The sequence below is a fragment of the Rhea pennata genome, chromosome 1, assembly GCF_028389875.1.
Source record: "Rhea pennata isolate bPtePen1 chromosome 1, bPtePen1.pri, whole genome shotgun sequence".
Taxonomy (NCBI): Eukaryota; Metazoa; Chordata; class Aves; order Rheiformes; family Rheidae; genus Rhea; species Rhea pennata.
Window position 1 is genome coordinate 209,123,881 of NC_084663.1, and position 20,586 is coordinate 209,144,466.

At 38.2% G+C, this 20,586-nt stretch overlaps 1 protein-coding gene across 4 annotated transcripts in view; it reads right to left on the reverse strand.

Annotated features, from left to right (window-relative positions):
- The window catches only part of LOC134135676 (disks large homolog 2), a 740,305-nt gene that overhangs the window by 362,853 nt on the left and 356,866 nt on the right, over positions 1 to 20,586 (reverse strand). The window lies entirely within an intron of this gene.

Sequence of the window (20,586 nt, forward strand, 5' to 3'; positions counted from 1 at the left end):
AGAACCAAATACTCAGCATGTATAAAGCAACAGATGGTGGCTTTAATTCTTCTCCTTGTTGTCACTACTCTTTCAGCCTTGCCTGGTGCAAGACAAGCACCCTGGAATCTGGCCTTGCAGTGGCCTCAGGGAGGCACTGCTCTGACCTGTATGCCAAGAACCACTCAACTTCATAGCCTTAACAGAGCTGTAAGGATCTGCTTAAGCTGAGGAATTCCAATTTTTTAAAGTCATGACATTTTGCAACACCTAAACATGTGATGATCTAGCTGAGAAAAGGGGAGGAAAAAAAATAAAAAAGGAAAATTGATCAAAAAGTCTTATATGCTGAGCAGTGAATCATAAATAAAATTAAACCGAAGATAAAATCTGCTAATTTAGAGTAGATTTTTAAAATAAACTGAAGAGAAAGACATCTAAGGAAAATTACCTCACTCCTACTGAAATTCATTGTGTTTCCAACTATTTCAATTAAAACCTAGGCCTGTAGAAGATTTGCATTATTTTTACTATTGGGGATAGTGGTGACGAATGAAGCAATCAATGGAACAAGAATCTTGTATTGTACTCATGGACAAGAAAGAAAACAGCGGTAATATAAAAGACTTTGTCCTTTGCAAAAATAGGCTGGGTCAAGAACAAAGCACATTTCACACCACAGAAAGAGGTGTGAAATGTGATTCAAAAATCAATAATAATACAGTTACACAATTCAAAGTATTAGTTTTCCATTTCTCTTTTCAGGAGAAAAGAGTGATCAGTGGCAAAGCTGGATTAGGTCCCTAGCTCTCATTCCTGGTGAGCGTGGGAGTGAAAGTAGGTGGATTCTCTAATTTAAACTAAAGCTACACCAATTAAAAGTAGAAAGGAAAATAAATCATGCTTATGTCCACCAGTGAAAAATTCTGAGAGAAGAAACGTCCCCTTCTTCCTCCAAACTTGGCAAGGGATATTTTTCATTATTTTTCAAAGCTACTTCAGGGATAAATTTCCCTTCTCTAAAACCCATTAAGATCTACTTATGAAAAATAAAAATAACATGAATAGAATAGCCCAAATCTACCTCCTGCACTCCATGAAGAAAAACATTTAAATCAGAGCTGTAATATCATGTTGAATATAACAATGGCAAAATCAGAGCAATAGTGAAACAACAATGAAATTTAGTGAAACTACAGTCAACTGTAGTTCAGTGAAAAGGTCAACTATTATTAAACACATTTAGGAACCCTTTGAATCCTAGATTTCTTTACTTTAAGCAAATTAATAATGATTTCATCATTTATATCATGTTAACTCTAGGAACTCCTATCACAGAGCAGAACCTGATTATCCTCGCACTTTACAAACACAGAAGGTGCTACCAGCCAGATAATACTGTAACTTCACCGAGCACAACCGCCCAAGGAGGGATGGAGAGGACACTTTGATGCATCTGGAGCAGGTGTCGATTCGAAATCACAGTCTAGCCCTGAAGCGCTAATTTAACTTGTGACTCGCCCTCCCTGCAAATGAGGATTTGATGTGTCCTGTTTAGCTGTCTAGAAAGACTTTAAAATCAGGGGTCTCGCAGCATGTGTTCCTGCTCGGTGCGCGTCCCTGAGGGTCACGGGGAAAGAGCTCCCGTATGACCGAGCGTAGTCCGGTGGCTGCTGCAGACAAGCGCATGGAGTAATTCCTTCCATAAGTGCTCAAGCTCTGTTTCAAAAATTACTCTTATTGGAAGGCTATACCACAAAGTTGGTGCTAGGAAGGATTCTTAATAGCTTTGAAGACTTTATCCAATTTCCAGCCTAAATTTATACACGGCTAGTTCAGACCCTTTTGTTATTCTACCGACAGCTTCCTTTGGTCCAGCTATCTTCCCTCTCCAGTGTTTACTCCTCCATGTATTTACAAAGGGAAGTCATATCTCCTCCCAGCCTTTGCTGTTCTAGACTTAAATGGACAAGCTTTTAGACTTGCCTTGTAAGATAGCCTATTACCTGTGCCATTCTAGAGGCTGTTTCCAGAATTTAACTTCATTTACATTTATTTTGTTTAACACAGAAACCCAGAATCAAGTGCAATAGTTGCAGTAGTCTAATATACTTAACAATATTTTGGCACATAGCATTTATATTTCTTTATCTCTATAGGAAATATCTCCTTTGATATTGCTAGCACTGCACATCCTTTTCAGTTTCTCTTTCTAACATCATATTAATTATACTCAACTACTTCACATAAATCTTTTTCATCATCCGTCAGTTAATGAGCTTTTGTTGTATAGCATAAGTTATTGTTCTCAGTTACAGGTGTTTAACATAGCACTTGATATTATTAAATGTTATTAGGTTTCTTTTACACCAGGTCAAGATTGCCAACCATTTTCTTTAGGATGTATAAATCCTCCCCACACTGAAAGCTCCTCTCAGCATTGTGGCTAGGGGAAATTTCACTGAAATACAGAAGCAGGTTAAGTAGAAACTTTTTGTGCCAAGGTAGTTACTAAACAGAATCTATCTCAAGAACCATCCTCAGGGACTCACTCCTCTACTAACCTCCTTTCAACTGGGCTGTTTCAAAGCAACCATTGAGCATTGCCATCACCCATAAAGACCAGTCCTGCCCATTGCACAGCTCGTTTACTAATCCTCACATTTGCAAGCATAACTTCTAATTCCCTTCACTCTGCTAAGTCAAGAGAGGGAAAGTAGGTTTTCTGTCGCCTAGGAAGTCAATTACAAAAAAAGTTATCAGATTAGTCTGGTACAGCTAGCTGTGCTAAATTTTACTAATTTTTATAAAAATTCTCACTTATTTCCATGACCTAAATATCAAAGGGCATTCTAAAACTATTTTAAGAGTAGCACGCTATGTAGCTGAAACTATAGATACATAATATGTTCTTCTTCTCCATTATATGAACTTGCTATTTTCCACTTCAAATGTGTGACCACTGACTTGACAGACACGTTAAAAACCGTACTTAGCTTATTTAAAATGTTATATTTAAAATTATTGAAAAGGTTTTGCTTGCTCATATTTTCCATTTTTAAACAATCCCTTTTGAAACTGAGAAGTTCAATTAAGACAAGTTTTTCTTCTAATTTAAACAATCGATTCAATGCGACTTGTTCCGAGATTCTTGGCTAAAATCAATTATTCTGTGGGAGTCATATTATTGAGATCTAAAATATCATAATTTTTTTTTGTTTCAGTCACTAACTAGTAGAGAAATATATTACCTATGAAATGCAGAGACATGAGGAGTATGTTATTAGCACCATGTTTCCTCCAGCTCTCAGAAGTCTCTTGTATCGGAACAATACACAGAAGTATTTCTCTTATTAACCAGAAATACTAAAATGGAAATAACCACCACCAATTTAGCTAGAATAAGGGGGAGGAGGGATTGTGAAGCTATCCACAAACAAAGGCATAGTAGTATAAATGAGGAAAAAATATATATATACTGGCATTAGTCTGAATATTTTAAAAAATCAGTAATGCAACAGAAAAGCTAAAATGAGTACATAAAAGCTCAATAACCTCATGGGCCATTTTCTCCATTACACTTACATAAAGTTGTTCATTTGAATATTTATACAATATTTACACAGAAACATGAAAAATATGCAAATAATTATATTGTTTATTGGAATTCAGAGTCCAAAGAAAACAAAGCCTCTGTTTACTTTGTTTTCTGTGAGCTCTTCACCCAACAAATAGAAGAATGTTTTTAAATCTTTTTTTTTTAAACTTATTTGCATTTATGGCATTACATTTATCACCTCTACCAACAGACTAAGACAGACAATTAGCTTGTACCATTCTCTTCATCAGGGCTGGATCCCAAATCCATTAGTGACTACAAAGAGTCTCCTATTGACTTCATGAGGCTTTGGATGAGTTTGTAAGTGCCTAAAGCAAGATGAGCATGCCATCTGTTGTTTTCTCTGATGGTCTGATTTCTACTCTCTACCAATTCCTTTAAAATTTCTAGTAGGTGTTTTTTCTTTTTTCTTTCCTTTTTTCTTTTTTTTCTCTAATTTTATTTTTCCACCATCTACCATAGCATTCCTCTTCTTCACTGCCTCCACAAGTTAAAACGTGTGCAATGTTGCCCGTTCTCTAGCTTCTTTACAGATTATTTTTCAGGTTATAGTTTTCTTTCTTTTTTTTTTGTTAGATGGCAACCAATTTATATGAGATCAAGCAAACAGCAGCACAACTACTCTTCTCTCTCACAAATGCCAGGAAGCACTGGTTTTGTTTAGCATAAAAACAATAGCAACAAATAATTGGTAGAATTTGGTCAAATTGCAGGTTTAACAGCAGTGCTTTTTACTTCCACTCTAAACAATACTGCTGCTTCAGTAGGTTTTTTTTCAAGGAAACTTTATTGCTAACTGCTTTGCTATTTAGGTGATACACTACAGAGGTAAAAGGAAGGAGGGAGAAAATGAAAAACAAGAAACAAAGGAAAGGCAAGGAAAGCCACAGGAGTTGTCTATACCTTATGACATTAGAACGAAATAATTAGAAAAAATGGTTCCTCCACACATTTAAGTCTGCACACTGTTTTAAATTATTCACTTGTTTAACTTCCAATTTGCTTTTTCAATATCTCCAGAACAATGCACTGTTTTCTCAAACAATTCATTACTACTACAACAAAATGATTTAGGGGTGACTTACTTTTTCACTCAGTCTTGCCTGTGCCTAATGCCTTCAAACTGGCTTCCCAGTAGCAGTACAAGGAATTCAGACTTTACCCTGCAGCGCAGAGATGTTCATTCAAAAACCACATGGAGAATTTACAAAATCAGCTCCTGCTTCTGCAGCAGTCTCTTCAAATTGATGTTGACATCATCCTTGCCACTAATCAATTAAATGACAAATGTCTAATGACTGGGTTTTCCACATGAGAAATGTTAGCGATCCCAAGAGTTGTGTGATGGGGACATGCTGCCCTTTCTAACATCCAAAGAGAAATCCCACACACGCTTTCCTTGAAGCGCTTTTGTTTTGAAGCCTCTACCATTTTCTGTGATGCAAACACTGTGACCTTCAAATCCCTGAAATGCTTTGCAGTGTACTTTTAAAAGGCCCTGCTGCTGCAGGAGAGAGTTGGATCGGTTGTTCTCATCAATACAATTGTTTCCAGCAACTCGGATAATTTCCCAAAAGTGCTTTGGATACTGCCAAAAACTGAAAATGAATCTGAACTAGTCTCCCAGATGTGTTCAGGTTAGAAATGTCAAAAAGAAAGACTTCAAGCCATCTGTTAAAATTTCAAGCAGGAGTTGTCCAGCTGATATTACTGTATTCTAGCAATGATGTAAATGAGAGATTCCTTAAAAAAAAAACATATACATATATTCCTTATTTTGTTCCCAACCAGCAGATAGTAAATCCGCTATCCTAGATATCATCCTGAACAACAATGTCAAAAAAGTCTTTGGGATATTGAAAAAACAGCACTTTAAAAAGAGATAATCCATTGGAGCCAGAGCTAGAATTAGACCTGAGATCCAGTTTCCTACTCACCCTCTGAGATAACACCTGATATCGTCTGTGGATCTTACATTGGAAGTTTTTAATTGCAAATGCAATGGCAGTCCCTTCCAAGAAAGTTCAGCCTCTCTAGAAAAGATTAGCATCCTTGGGCTACAGAAACAAGTTCCCTCTAATTCTGGCCCCAGCAATCATTCATTCTTGACACCACAGTAGGTTTTCTTTCCTCTTGCTCCTTTGAAAAGGAGGCTTGAGCCTTTCCATGCCATATCAATGCAAACTGCCGGGGGACAAAAGCATTGCCTTAGGAAACGGAAAGTTTGCTCATAGCTCCCCAGGTTAAGGATATCTTAGACATGCAAGCATGTGTCCACCTGGATGGTGGGGTACGAGGAGGAAGACAACTACTGCATGCCTGTATCCCCTCCCTCCTGCGGCTTCACAGCACCTCTGCAAAATCAAGCCCCGTTAAACGCAGAGACATCGTGTTCCTGACTCTCCTGTGGCACCGGCTGAGGCAAGTGCTGGCCTAAGGACAACAGCATTTCCAGGGATGTAGACTAAATATGGAATATTGTCCTTTATGGATCTGAGCCACAGATACTACATTAAAAAGGGTGACAGTTCCCCTTCTCACATCTATATGAAGAAGATAAATACATTGTTATATTATCTAGGTAAACCACTGCCTTCATTGGAAGCCTTGTTAAATACCTGATACGCACAAATAGCGTTCTCTAAGCCAATGCTTCAAGATCCTTTGCATCAAACTATGAATTTTACTACTATGCTGTGTTCAAAATGATAACAGCTGTTTCTAAGATGGTTCTGAAAGTTATTTACAAGGCAAGCCTTTGCAGCATAAGCAGATGCTCTGGAGTCTTTCATTTTTTTAAAAAACCTAATTGAGAAAACAATATATTCTAATCCTGAAAACCAATTTATCAGGTATCTTTACGGATGCATTACTTATATAACTTTAATTCTTGCACTGTAACTACTTCAAAAGTCTTTTTTTTTTCCTTGAGTGAGGAAAGAAACAAAATAATCCTCATTAAATTTTAAAGATCTCTAAAAGCTGGGACATTAATAAAATACAGGTAAATAAAACACTAATTGGAAATGGAATAATCTAGGAAAATATTGGTTTAACTTTTTGATTGCATCTTCTATGCTAAACCTGTTTGCACACTATCCCTACATTTTTGTTACTCTAAATTTTCAAGAGAGAAAGAGGAATTTGGGAGCATAGAAATTTGGATAAAAGATATAAGAAAGTTTAAAGGTCTAGTTCTATTTTAAACTTAAGATCAAAAATATTTTGACATTCAGTTTTTAAACATCTCCCTGCTGCCTCATATGCTGCAGATCTCTGTAAAGTATAAATTTTACCTACAGCTCAAATTACCTAGTTTGGGTCTTTTCTGTTACACCTTTTCAAGCTCCTCATTACCTTCATGACTTTTTTTTCCCCATTATATTCCCATCACTTAGGGCTTCTTGCCACAGAATCACAAAAGGGTTGAGGTTTGAATGGACCTCTGAAGACCTCTTGTGTTTTTCTGGACATCATGACACTGTGAATGGAGTGCTCTGCAAAGAAGCTGAAGCTAACATTGACCCTATCGAGTGCACTGGAGTATATTGATTTATTTAGTGTCATAGTGAAGCCCTGACAGTGCAGTGCTGCCCATGCTTCTGGTCAGAAATGGTTAATTTGGCTGTGCTCTCTCTGCTCTCTTTAGTGCGGCCGGCTTCCAGGAGCCGGCCTGTTTGCTGCAGTGTGCTTCATTATTCACTTTGACTTGTGCATTTTTCATACGTACGCTCTGTTTTCCAGTGAACCGTAACAAGGGGTTCGCGCAAATCACTTTTCCTAAGGAGCTTTTGTATCTATAAATCTCTTTTGCTCGTTGGCTGGGGTATCTGGAGAGTATATTTACCCGAGAAAATACAATACAAGCAAAATGCTTGTTAAGCATAGCAGAATAATATAACAAGAATGAAAATCTGACAATATCCAAAGCATACATTTGTGTCCCATAACAGCTGTTACTGTTTTTATTTCCACTTGAGGTAAACTGTTTTTGCTTAATGTTTTCTCCTATTTTAAAATTTTATTTCAAATGCATACCTTTTCTTGGTAATTGTTTTCAATGAGCATTTATTTTTCACAAATACATTACTTTATTGTTATAGTGGTTTTCTCTATCACCCCATCTGTTATATTTTAAGGAAATCTGAACATGCTCATGACAATTTTTCCTGAAGCTTTCAAGAATCCAGTAAGAATTTCTCTTTGGCCATACAGAGTTCAGTCTGTTTATGGAAGACTGGTTTCCAGTAAAGATACTATGATATACAACCTGGTAAACATTAATAACTTGTGGGGTTAATATCTACTGACGCTTGTCACCATTAAAATGATAGCCTTTGACAACAGCTGCTACGCTATCACACCTGAAGTACCCTGGCATTTCCCTTTCCTCAGAACAAGCAGATAAAAATATTTCATATACAAATACAGCTTTGGAGAAATGTCACCTTTTAAATTATGTCCAAGTAGGTAATCAATGCCTCAGAATTGATCTAAGGCAGAGGACACAGCTGGATCATTCACCTTGAACTCCTATCTAATATAGGCTGTAGGACCTACTTAAATCATCTCTGGATAAAAATATCACTTAATGTATCACAATGTATCTTCTTTATAAGGAGCGATGACTGCAGAACGGAGACAAAAGCCACGATGGGTCTTGTATTTTCCCCCTTTTTAAAAAAATGTGCATACATCTATCTCTGCATTGCCAGAGAACATTTCTTTTTCCACACTAAAACCACAGGATTAATGCCAACTTCAGTTAATGCCTTTGCTTTTCATAAACTAAAGAAATGTTTTCAGTAAAAGATGGTAGGTTGCTTCTGAGCATCTCATCTGCCTTTCTGATCGCTCCAAAATATATTAGGTACGTAGCTGTTTCACACATGCTCTGGTGTGGCTGTACGGGGTCTCACCCCGAGGCCCTGCTGTGTCCCTTGTCCTCCCAAACTGTCTGCTGCTGCCCGTCACCAGACTGGATAGTGTTTGATAACATTTCTTCCATTCACTAATGCCTTCTCCTTCTCAGTACTTATGCTCAGCACCATTTCTTCTATCAACGGCCGTCCTTCCTGCCTTGCCACCCTCCTGCCTTCCCCTACAGCTTTCACAGGTGACACAGCTAAGGTCTTTGCTAGACCTCGGCCACAACACGGGACCGAGAATTTGTGTTTCACCCAGCCCATTCTGGCACCCCTTCTGCTCTGACCTATGCAGATATCAGGATGACTCACTCCACCTCATTTCTGCTTTTTGAGTACTGCCACAACACTAGCGCTCTTTCAGGGCTCTTGCTCTTTCTTCAGTGAAACCTCTTCAGTATTCAAAGACCTTTTGAAAACTCAGCGTGACTGAGCCAGAGGATGCTCAGCCAACTCCTTTAGAAATCAGACAGGAAAATCAAGGCCGTAACTCATTCTCAAAATTAAAGCTGGTTTTGTGCTTTATTTACACATAATTGCATTACACTCTAAATCCTCACCTACATTTTGATTTATCTGATTTCTTTCCATCTGTTTAAACCAGGACTGAGGTTTCAGGAAGATTGTGGTTTTCCTCAGCCCTTTTCTATAGCTATTTCTCTGCTGCTGTGGAAGGTGAGTAATGGCATCATTTGTAAGTGGAAAATGAGGGTAGACACCATTTTTTAATGTATTTTTGTTACTTTGGCTCAAAATATATAGTTCTTAGCAGTTACAGTTCCTTTTCTCTGTATGTCTGAACACACAGATTATGACTCACTGATTTCTCCTGCACCTACATTATAATGAATACACCTAGGAGCGTCATTTTGCTTTTCTAAACTTTCTTTCTAGATAGGCTTTTCCCCCCATTTAAACTATAACAATCGATCTCCAGATTTCCAGCGAGAAGGCTCAGCCTGAAATCTGAAAGCATATTTATCATAATGCAAGTTCCCATAGGCACAGCATTTCCAGAGTTTCTCTTCTTTTAAAAATCAAAATATGCTGATTTCAATAGCCTATAATATTCTATAATTCTATCATCTTATTTTAGAGGTATGGTTATTGACAAGAACATATACAAGTACCTCACTGTGCAGTGCAGCTCTATTTCTGTTTTGGAAAGAAAACAAAAATATCTTATTATTTGTGATTTAAATTTATTTTATAACTACATTTACTAATATTTTGTATAAACTATACTACATTTCTCACTCTAAAATAAACACTAGACTGACAACCTTTAGTGAAGATATTTCATTCTTTTTTGAAAAAAATCAAGGGACATTTTAAGGCAATAAAAATATAATATTCTTTCATTTTTTTTTTCAAAATTTCCATAAACTTTGCACTACTTGTAAGACCCTTGATTTTAAAGCAACAGACACTTTTCACTGTCTACTCTTGAAAATATACTCCAGTAAGTATGTTACTGGACTACAACCTAGAATATTTGTGTTTTCCTACTACTTTTACAGCTGGCCTGCTTTTCTACACCTCAGATTTCCCCATTTGTGAAATATGTTAAAAAGCCAGGAACGTTATCATCCTCATTAGAATTAACAGACTTATTTCCTCTGTAAAGTATTATTTAACATTGCTTAAGACAATGGTGTCAAACTCCGACTGTATTTTAGCTGTTTTTTTCCTGTATCGTTTCATTCCGGTTAATGACAAGCTGCGTATTGAACCTTTGCAGTCAGTGTACGCTAACAGAACCTCACTTCTGCTTTGCAGGTGAAGTATCAAAAATGTGTGCGGTGCTCTAAGTGCAACTAGTTAAACTCTGTAAAATTAAAAACCTCTCCAAAAAATAAATTATTCATAGAATTCAGTCAGAATTCATATATCACATTAAGCCGCATAAGGTGACTTTCAAGGCACGCTCGAGACTCACCAGCCTGGTTCTTAGGGAAAAGCACTATCCTGCAATATAAAGCACGCGTGAAAAGCACACGATTGCTTTTCAGCCGCTTGTATCTTCAGCATACCTCAAGTCATCCTATTCACTTTACTTTTAGTTACAGCTCATAGGGACAAAATTTGAGAAGAAATGGTCTAGATCACATCATCCCAGGGAACTTCTAGTGCTACAAAGTGGGCGGCTGCCCCTGCAAAACTACTTCGCAGAAGAGATCAAATCTCTCCCCTCTCTTTTGAGGAGAAATAGCTTTGCTTTCCTCCGCAGGAGTCAGAGGAGGAGGGTGGATGGTAGCAATAAGAGAAAGACAGCGCAACTGGCTGCTTTGACTATACCCGTGTGAGAACATTAAAAGTGACCACACTGCTGCATCTGAGCAGCAAATTAGAAATTGTTGTTGTGACAGTGTGTTTCGGTGTCACCATGCATAGCAAGGACATTTGGGCCATTCAGTCCTGGATAAACCAGAGGATGATTTCCGCCCTCTTTTGCATTCTTTTCTCTTCCTCTTCACAATACCATTCCCTACTGAAGTGGCATACTGGTTTTTCAAGGTCGAGTGGCCCTAATGTATGCATTATAATTGATTCTAAATTAATAACAGAAATGAAAGGCAATTTTCTGCAATGCAAAGCATTGCTTTTTCTGAAGAGACAAATCCAGCACATCAAAGATGCCTTTTAAAAGTTCTGCCTAGAAAATGACCGCCTTTGTGGCAAAATGATTACTATCATCTCCAGAATGATTCATATTCTACTAGCAAATTGAGGTTCCTCTTTCTCATGTATTTAAATTTACATATTATTTTAAATTTACATATTATTCACCAGTGCCAACTGCAAGACTAAGTTGAAATACAGCTTCTCAGAACAATGCTCCTTAGTTTTTCTTAGTTTCTCCTTAGTTTATCTTTTTTTTTTTTTTTTTTCTCCTTGTGGTACTTTCTGAGTCTTTCTCCAAAAAGCTTCCTACATACTTTTCTGGAAAAGTCAGCATCTCAAACACTCTTCTTATTTCTTTTTCATGTGCGCCAACCCTCCTAGTAGTGTTTCAGAAGCTTTTTACTGAGAACCGGTATATCCATGTGGAAGTGCACAGCCTCCATTCACGCTTGGAGTTGTGTTCAGTATTGGCTAGTGCCGATTGATTTGAAATAGCACAGGGTGGGCAGCTTCAGGTTTGCTTAGGTAGCACAGCAGATTGCTTCCTGCTAATGGGCTTTTTACATCAGCTTAGAAATGCAGAACTGTGTGGAGCAAAATACTCGTTTGTTTGCACTTTCTGAAAATTGCGACATTATCAGAGCACTTGCAGCCCCACTATGTCTATGCTAAACTCTCAAATCAATAAAAGATTTCTTTCTGCAAAATTATTCCTCTGAGTGAATCTATAACCCTGGTAACCTCAAAAGTGCTACAAAGGAGAAAGTCTGCCTTTCTGTATCAGCCTGGAGGACTAGGGCTACAGCTCCAAAAAGCTGTTTTATTTCACTACACAAAGCTTTTTCCATTAGACTAATCTTACTACTGCACGTTGTCTTGCAGAAACTGAAATATTCTAAGTTTAATTCTGCAAAGGTCTCAGCTAGCCACTGTACGATTTGCACCTGCAGAGGGAATTTAACTCTGCTTATATTGCACCTTTACAGGCTGGAGAGTTGGGTGGAGAGGAACCTCCTGAGGTTCAACAAGGGCAAGTGCGGAGTCCTGCACCTAGGGAGAAATAACCCCAGGCACCAGTACAAGCTGGGGGCTGACCTGCTGGAGAACAGCTCTGCGGAGAAGGACATGGGAGTGCTGGTGGATGACAAGTTGAGCATGAGGCAGCGATGTGCCCTTGTGGCCAGGAAGGCCAATGGTCTCCTGGGGTGCATTAGGAAGAGTGTTGCCAGCAAGTGGAGAGAGGTGATCCTGCCCCTCTCCTCAGCCCTGGTGAAGCCTCATCTGGAGTACTGTGTCCAGTTCTGGGCTCCCCAGGACAAGACACACATGGAGCTACTGCAGAGAGTCCAGCGTAGGGCTACAAAGATGCTCAGAGGGCTGGAACATCTGCCCTATGAGGAACGGCTGCGAGAGCTGGGCCTGTTCAGCCTGGGGAAGAGAAGGCTGAGGGGGGATCTGATCAGTGTGTACAAGTACCTAAAGGGAGGGTGTCAAGGGGACGGGGACAAACTCTTTTCAGTTGTCCCATGTGACAGGACAAGAGGCAATGGGCAGAAACTGAAGCTCAGGAAGTTCTGCCTGAGCGTGAGGGGGATTTTCTTCCCTGTGAGAGTAACAGAGCCCTGGACCAGGTTGCCCAGAGAGGTTGTGGAGCCTCCTTCTCTGGAGATCTTCAAGGCCCACCTGGCTGCAACCCTGTCTAACACGCTCTCTGTGACCCTGCTGAGCAGGGAGGTTGGACTAGATGATCTCCAGAGGTCCCTTCCAACCTTACGGATTCTATGATGGGATAAAACAGTCCCGCAATATTTTCTCTTCTCCATGCCCTACCAAGGCAGCCCTCACAATTAGCTGGGCTTGTACACCTTCAAAACACCAAACACTTTGAGATAAAGCCAAACCTCGGACTTCATCAGCTAAAGATAAGACAATAAAATAAGCTAAAAGACCACATCCTAAAGAGCTACGCTGAAAGAGAAGTTAACTTTCATGTAAAGCTGTAAATAAGAAAAGGCAGTAGAATTACCTACTGCAAACTGTCTGATGAGAGCAAGCAAGTTGGGAAGTAAGAGAAAGGTAATAAATGAGCGATAGAGCCAGCAAAATAAAACGTCGATATAATAATAATTTAAAAGAAACAGAAGCAAAAAGTTGCCTCTAGGCATCTATGACTTGCATGAAATAACTTTTCACATAATAACTCAAGGTCTCAGTGATCTTGGCAAAGTTAAAAGGATAAGTTTCAAGTAAGATGAACGTGAATAATTTTTTTTCTGTACTCATATAGCTTTTGAACTCTTAAATAAATGCTGCTTATTTTTTCTTCATGTTTAATGTGGAATTATATATCATGACTGTCATTTACGGATTTTTTTTCTGTAGCTGATTTTTAGTTCTTTCCTATGATTTTCACAATATTTTCTAGAACTGTGTTAATGCCTTATGGCTAGTATCTGTACTTCCCATGTCCATGCGCTCTTTGAACAAATTCCCTGTGAATTTTCAATGTAGAGTGATTAATTAACTCTATGCTTGCGATTCCATATATTGGAAAACAAAATCTCCTGTACTCCTTTTGGAACAAAATGGCTCAGTGTAGAGAGTGGCTCTTTTATTAAATTCAAAAAAATATAAAATTCTCCAAATTTCTTCTGTTTGGTCAGTCCTCAAAGCTTTAAATTATTTTGAAAATACTGTAATACTGCAGTGAGCAGACTTTCACAGACAGAATAGTCACAATGATGCAAAATTTCTCGCACCCCAGGAAAACTCTGAAAACCTTCCCCATCCTAATTCAAACTATGAAAATCTCTCCAATATTACAGCTAGGCTTGCTGATTCATTGAATCAAATCACTCTACAGATTACTAAAACCAGTGAACGTTGTGACCATAAAAAATAAACATACAAAATGCAAAAACCTAGCTCATAATAATAAAAATATTCTTTGCCTTGGAAAGCTCTAACCCTCAAGTGTAAATCTAACACATACATTTTTTTTCTATCTATCTGAAATATGAAGCACATGCACACGCATTGGAGGGGTCATTCCTTGCACGCGAGCACTGGCTGCAGTAATGCCCTCGGAGTTTCAACGGTGTCGTGCTGCATTGCCGTCATGAAACCCAGCAAGAACCATACTCCAGCGTAACCTAGCTAGCCTCTATACAGTGTTTAGATTATCAAGCATTCGATTTAATAGCAAGTTCTTAAAATAACAGTATGAAAGTACAAATTTCTTTGACAAACCCAGCGGGAGCTAAATATGTGGTATTATTTCAGGTTCTTTTCCTAATCGCAGAGTAGCTATAAACTGTGCAGTTAAAATGATTTCCTTAGTCACTTACAGCCTTTTCCCCTCCTTCATTTTCCCTTTCTGGGCTTTGCAGCTTTTTAGCTTTGATTATTGGATGGAAAATCCTCCCACCCCCCAGCTGGGAAAGGAGCCATCCCCTGCGCAGCTGTAGCAACGGTGAAGCATGGGGCAAGACTTCCTTGCAGACGGAGACGTAACAGAAAGCCGTGTCCTTTCCTAGCAGCTGCTGTGGATAACGCAAGCTCTTCTAGCAGCACGTAGTCTGAGGCATTGCAGATAACCCTTATCTGGAGTGGATTTCATTAAACAGATTAGTCCTCCCTGTCCTGTCACTGCCTTGGGGTAAACTGTGGGCAATCATGTATTCTGCTTCGCTACAGTCCTAACCTGCAGCTAAGTAATTATTTGTTAACAGCAATAAGAATAAATAACAATACTTTTTCACATATCTAGGAGGGATTTAGTATTGAAGTGGCTTCACTTCTCTTGCCAACAGTTTTCAGCAAGGTAGTAATGTGGGTTTACTTACTTTCCAGTCCCAAACATTGAATGTGAATGACAGTTTACAGCACAGGGCAGCAACTTCTGTCCTTCAAAAGGTTCAGTCTTTCCTCTCCTGGCTGGTCTGCCTTTCCACATGTGCTCCAAAATGGCTATTTCTACAGCTACCATGAGCAGGTAGCACAGGGGCCCCTAAGATATACCCAGCTCAGTCACCAGGAATAGTTTCGATATAATAGCTGTCCGATAGAGTGAGGACCATGAGCAAAGCTTTCATGTGATCAGCTATACTTCGGGTGCCAAATTAGGGCTGCTCTTAGGTGACAGAAAGTCACAGGTTTTGGGTGAGCAGTGTTAGTTTAAAAAAGAAAAAAAGAGAGAGAAAAAGGAAAAATCAGGCTGTTCTAAAGTATCTTAATTTAGGTCACTGCACTGAAGCAAGTAACTTCTGCGGTTGCCTGGGAAAACGTTGACCTGGTATTTCAGTGTCACATTAGCAGGAATGCACACCAGGCTCCTCCAGCTGCTTTCATCAGCTCTCCCCTGCACAGCATAAGGTCAAAGCAAAATCTATAGCAAGGCACAGGAGATGAGAAGAGAACATGGACCTGTCTGAAACAATTACATGCAGAGACCAGATAGTCTTCCTTGCCCCACGCCTACATCTTGAATGGTGCAACAGCAGCCACTGACACAACCACCTACCAGCAGTATAGTTGTTTGTAACTCTGAACTCACATCTGTGATGGGAACTAGAAAGCACAAGCTAATTCCTACACAGTCTTTGCAGGCACTACACCTTTATTTTCAAGGGTCTTTCTTAATTTCTTTTTGTTATACAGAGTCTTACACACATATACACACTGAAATATAGTGCAAAGACCATATACAGATACCCAAGAGGTCAGTTTTTAAATTGCACAACCATAAAAAAGTTTGGATTCACATTTTTTTCCCACAATTTTCCATGTATAGGTGCTCCTGCCTGTCTTTATAGGCAGGTTGTGTGGGCCTCATACAGCAAAAAACAAAAAATCCCAAAGGGAAGCTTTCTTGTATTAAGCACCTATAGGTCACTATTCTATTATAAAGCTGTTACGAACTAGTTAAGGAAGGATTCTGCCTTTGAATTAGAGTATTGGAGTTATTTCAGTCTTAATGCTCCAAGAATAACTGCCACTTATTCCAGCAAAGAAGCAGGCAAGGTCTAGCAAAGGAAAAAAAAAAAAAAAAAGAAGAAAAAAAAAGAAAAAAAAAAAGTAAAAAGGGCATCCAGTCAGAAAGCTCTCAACAGTGAAGAAAACGTCTACAGATATAACGAAATAAACAAACACTCAAAGAGCAGCACGGCATTTGGAAATGCTCTGCAGCTACCTGGAAGATACTAATTTTAGAAGATTTGCTTTTTGCTGCTAGAAGTTGCGAGACCGCTCTACCGTGGCTGCTGACGGTCAGATATTGATTAAAGCACTCTGCCCTCTCGAAAGGCATTCTTCTACAGCATGGGCTTTTACATTTTGAAAATACCTATTTCTAGTGGCCATTCCCTTCCAATCAGTTGTTGTTGAACCACGTATTTTCACCATCCTGTCATTGCCTTCTCCTATAATTTCACTCCTGAGAGGTGAAAGTATGCTGTTACATGAATGAGCTGCAAATGCAACTCTCATCTACAGCCTTAAAAAAACAAACAAACAAACAAACAAACAAAAAAACAAACAAAAACAAACAAACAAACAAACAAAAAAAACAGAAAGCACCAATGCAGTCTAAAAGAACTTTGAACCTTATTTCCCAGGCACAGAAGCAGTGATCTCTGCCAAAACCAGACAGATACAAAAATAAGATACTGAGTCAAATTAAATTCCTTGTGCCATTGAACACAGTCCAATTCCCACTGTTCTTCAACATCCCGTGGAATGTACCTCTTCTAACTTTTGCAAACTTCTGCATTTTTGAAAAGGAAACTAGTCATAAAACCAGCATAACTAATAGTATAGTAGTAAATATATATTAGGGTTACCATAAAAATAAAAGCTTAGGCCTTAGACAAATCCCTTACTGTTCCAGAAATATATGAGGATTGCTTTTCAGCTCTTTACTCAGGATTTTTTAATTTTATCTTTTAAATCTACTTATGATTACAACTTCGGCCTATTCAATGAGATTTAATAGAACCTTGAATTTGAGGAAATGCAGAAATCCAACCATATAGAGGACAGCAAGGCACTATTGCAAGTACCCTCCTGGTATTCTTGAACTAGAAAAATGAAGTCTCCTCATGGCACTTGGTGTCACTGAAATGTCATGGCAAAGGAAAGAAGAGAGTAGGTTGTCAGTCTTTTCACAGAAGAGATCGTGTAGTGATTACAGAGTAAAATTTATCAGAGCTATCATAGCAAGGTCACAGTTTTCTGATTGGTCATGATTGAGAATTTACTCTTTTGGAATATCTCTGACCTGATTTCTTAAGAACAGGAGGAAATGGTTACACTTGTGTGAGCACGCCTGCCTGTCTCCCCTTCAACTGTAGTAAGCCCAGTAGATAACTTTAACCAAATCTAAAAAAAGGAAGAGGTATCAAAAATCTTCCTAAACTTCATGAAATTGTGGTTCATTAACAAGGACATTCTGCACTATAACCTGAATTGTTGCCATAGACCAGAGAATCCACAGGAGTAAAAATGAAAAAAAGAGACACTTTGCACATGTCTCAGCCTTGGGAAAATTCTCAGTCACAGCTTGAGGTGTTTAGGTACCAATATCAGTCAATCACATGATGGAAATCTGCTGGAAATTAGGCTTCTTTACTTCTAGTATTGATAGAATTTAACTTTTCTAAACAGTCTATTCCACAAAAAGTAATACATTTTTACTTTCATACAGGTACAGAATGAAAATACGTGCTGAAGCATCAAAAGAGTCTGTGAAAACAGCTTTGCTAATCATAACTGCCCTCTTTTTTTCTCTAACATCTATAAAATAAGCAAGGCTAGATGAGCGAAAAGTATTGAGATCTGAACTCAGACGTTGAACTCAGCATGAATCCAACATGAATCATTAAGTGACCCACTGTCTTTCTTTACTGTTCTTCAAGGTAACTATTAATATTAGTTGATGTTCCATCAACTTTTACTAAAACCACCTCTTTGGTAAGTGTCCCCAAGCAAAGCATTGTACCAAGTAGTCAATTAATTAAAACTTTCCTCTAGCTTAGAGAATTTAGGCCAGACTTTGTCAGAGCCTGTTCAGTTGTTATCTTTACGCTGATCACTGATTTACAAGTGTAGATCATTCTCTTGATAGTGCTGGAAACATTTTTCAGGTCCTCAAGTAACAGAAGAGATCACTGCACTAATACAAGCCATTTTATATAGAGTTTCCTTTTAACAATGACTTTATTATTCAAGCTAGAGCAAGGTAATGGCTTATTTTAAGGAATTCTGTCTAGGGGTGCTTTCCGGCATTGTAGTTTATTACAAACAGCCAAGTCTTACTCTACTCCTGGATCTGCATTTTTTTGACTTTAAGTTGGCAGAGAAACACACATTCTGATGGCTGAAGAAATTAAACCTATCTATCTATCTATATACACATTTGTATGCATGTATGTGTATATATATATATAAATATATAAAGAAAAGCACATGTGTTTAATTTCTCTTACCTGTATAATTGTGTTATATTCATAGGCACTCACTTAATGACCTTCAGGCTCAGGGACTGGTAATGGTATCTGATGAGCAGTTGGTACAGATGACAAGTAGCAAATGTGTGCAAGGCTGCCACTGCCAAATGGGACTGACAAATGCGTACTTATAACCTCTTTAACTCGTAGGGCATAAACTCCAAGTTAACCACACTTTTAAGGTGGATCTGCCTAAAACTCACCCTCATGAGACTCACCCAAGCCTTGTAAGCTCAAAACCCCAAGTCTTAGTAGATTATAAATAAAGACATTTAAAATTTTAAATAGAACCAACATGTCAAATGGAGCAGAAATAACAACAATAATAATAAATAAAAGGTTTCTACAGAAGCCCACTACATCCTTGCAGTTACTTCTGGCATACAAGACCCATCTCTGCATGGAACGCGTGATGCCTACACGTGCCCGAGTGTGCTATGTTACCCCAAAGGAAGGGGCCATCTCCTAATCCTGGGGTGAGGGTCATGCCTAACCCAGCAACTCTCCTCAGGGAAACATCCCCCGACTCTCACAACAAATGAATGAAGGTGACCTCCCACAATTAAATTAAAAGAGTCACTGCCACGTTTATGAAAACTAGGAGATGCTCTGATATAATCAATGTTTTCTCTTTTTTTCTAGCACAGATAAAGAGTACAAAAGCCCTAATAACACCTTAAACCATTTTGATTTGATTGCAAAATTATTTTAATTATTCAAAATGTGGATAAATGTCATGAAGAAAATATTTGATTATTTTGGGGATGCAGAATACTGTAACTTGAATAACTGAACTAAAATGAGAAGTTTATTACCAAATATTTGATATGGACAAACTAGATTTTTATCTCTCAAAAGCAGCAACTGTAATATGTTTTGCAGCTTTGCCATTAAATACAGAGAGATGATTTTTCCATCTAATTTCTAAAGGAGGTTTTGTGGAAGAAAATGGGTAATCAACATGGAGGATGTCTTTCTTCTGAAAAATGCTTTCAATCTATCATAAATGACAGCCCTTTAAAGGCAATCACTTGTGCTTTATATCTTTCACAAAACCCAGCAGACACAGTACCCTATCTTTGAGACAAAACACCGATACATGTGACAGAACATTTCAAGCAGTGATAATCAAAAGCCAGAAATTCAGCAGTGTCCAGAAAACAACTGAGACATCCTCCATTAAAATATGTAGGTCTGTTTGCTATTGTTTACCAATTTCTTTAATTTCTTTATTACATTTTGAATACCCAATTATCTGTTCTGGATCAGACAGGTAGAGTAGATACAAATTGCTCTGGTTCTGCAGTACACTGATAACTTACACATCTATTAAAAATAAAGTGGTTTTCAGAATATCACCCAGGAGGCATGTGTTCTGTTCAGTGACCTTTGGAAACTGTAGTCCAATGAATAACTAGTGATGCGCAAGTAACTTCAGAGACAGTAGATAAAAAGTGCCTATAACCTTATATGTTTTCTGTTATGAGAATGCACAGAGAATGGCTATGGTAAAAAGATATATTGGTCTTTTATAATTTGCCTGAGTGATCAAATCAATGAGAATATAAGCTTGTATCCTTTTAAGTTGAATGGTTAGGGAATTCATTATCTTGGGCAATTAAAAATATAGCATGTAGAAGTGGTGCAATGAATTGTATAATCTAAATATCAAACTTAATGGTAGTTTGCTGCCTTATAGCATATGCTTATATGGCATCAATCACATCGTGATAGATCAGGCCCTGCATTCACACATTCTATGTAGAAAGAAACCTAACTGTGTTTTCTTCAAGATGATAAAACTTCATATTACTAGAAAATTGGTAGAATATTGAAGGAATTCAGCAATGGCAATCTTGAATCCATTATCAATCCTTGTAAACTCTACAGCAAGTAACAGCTGAGACTTTCTTGCTCACACAGTATGCTGACC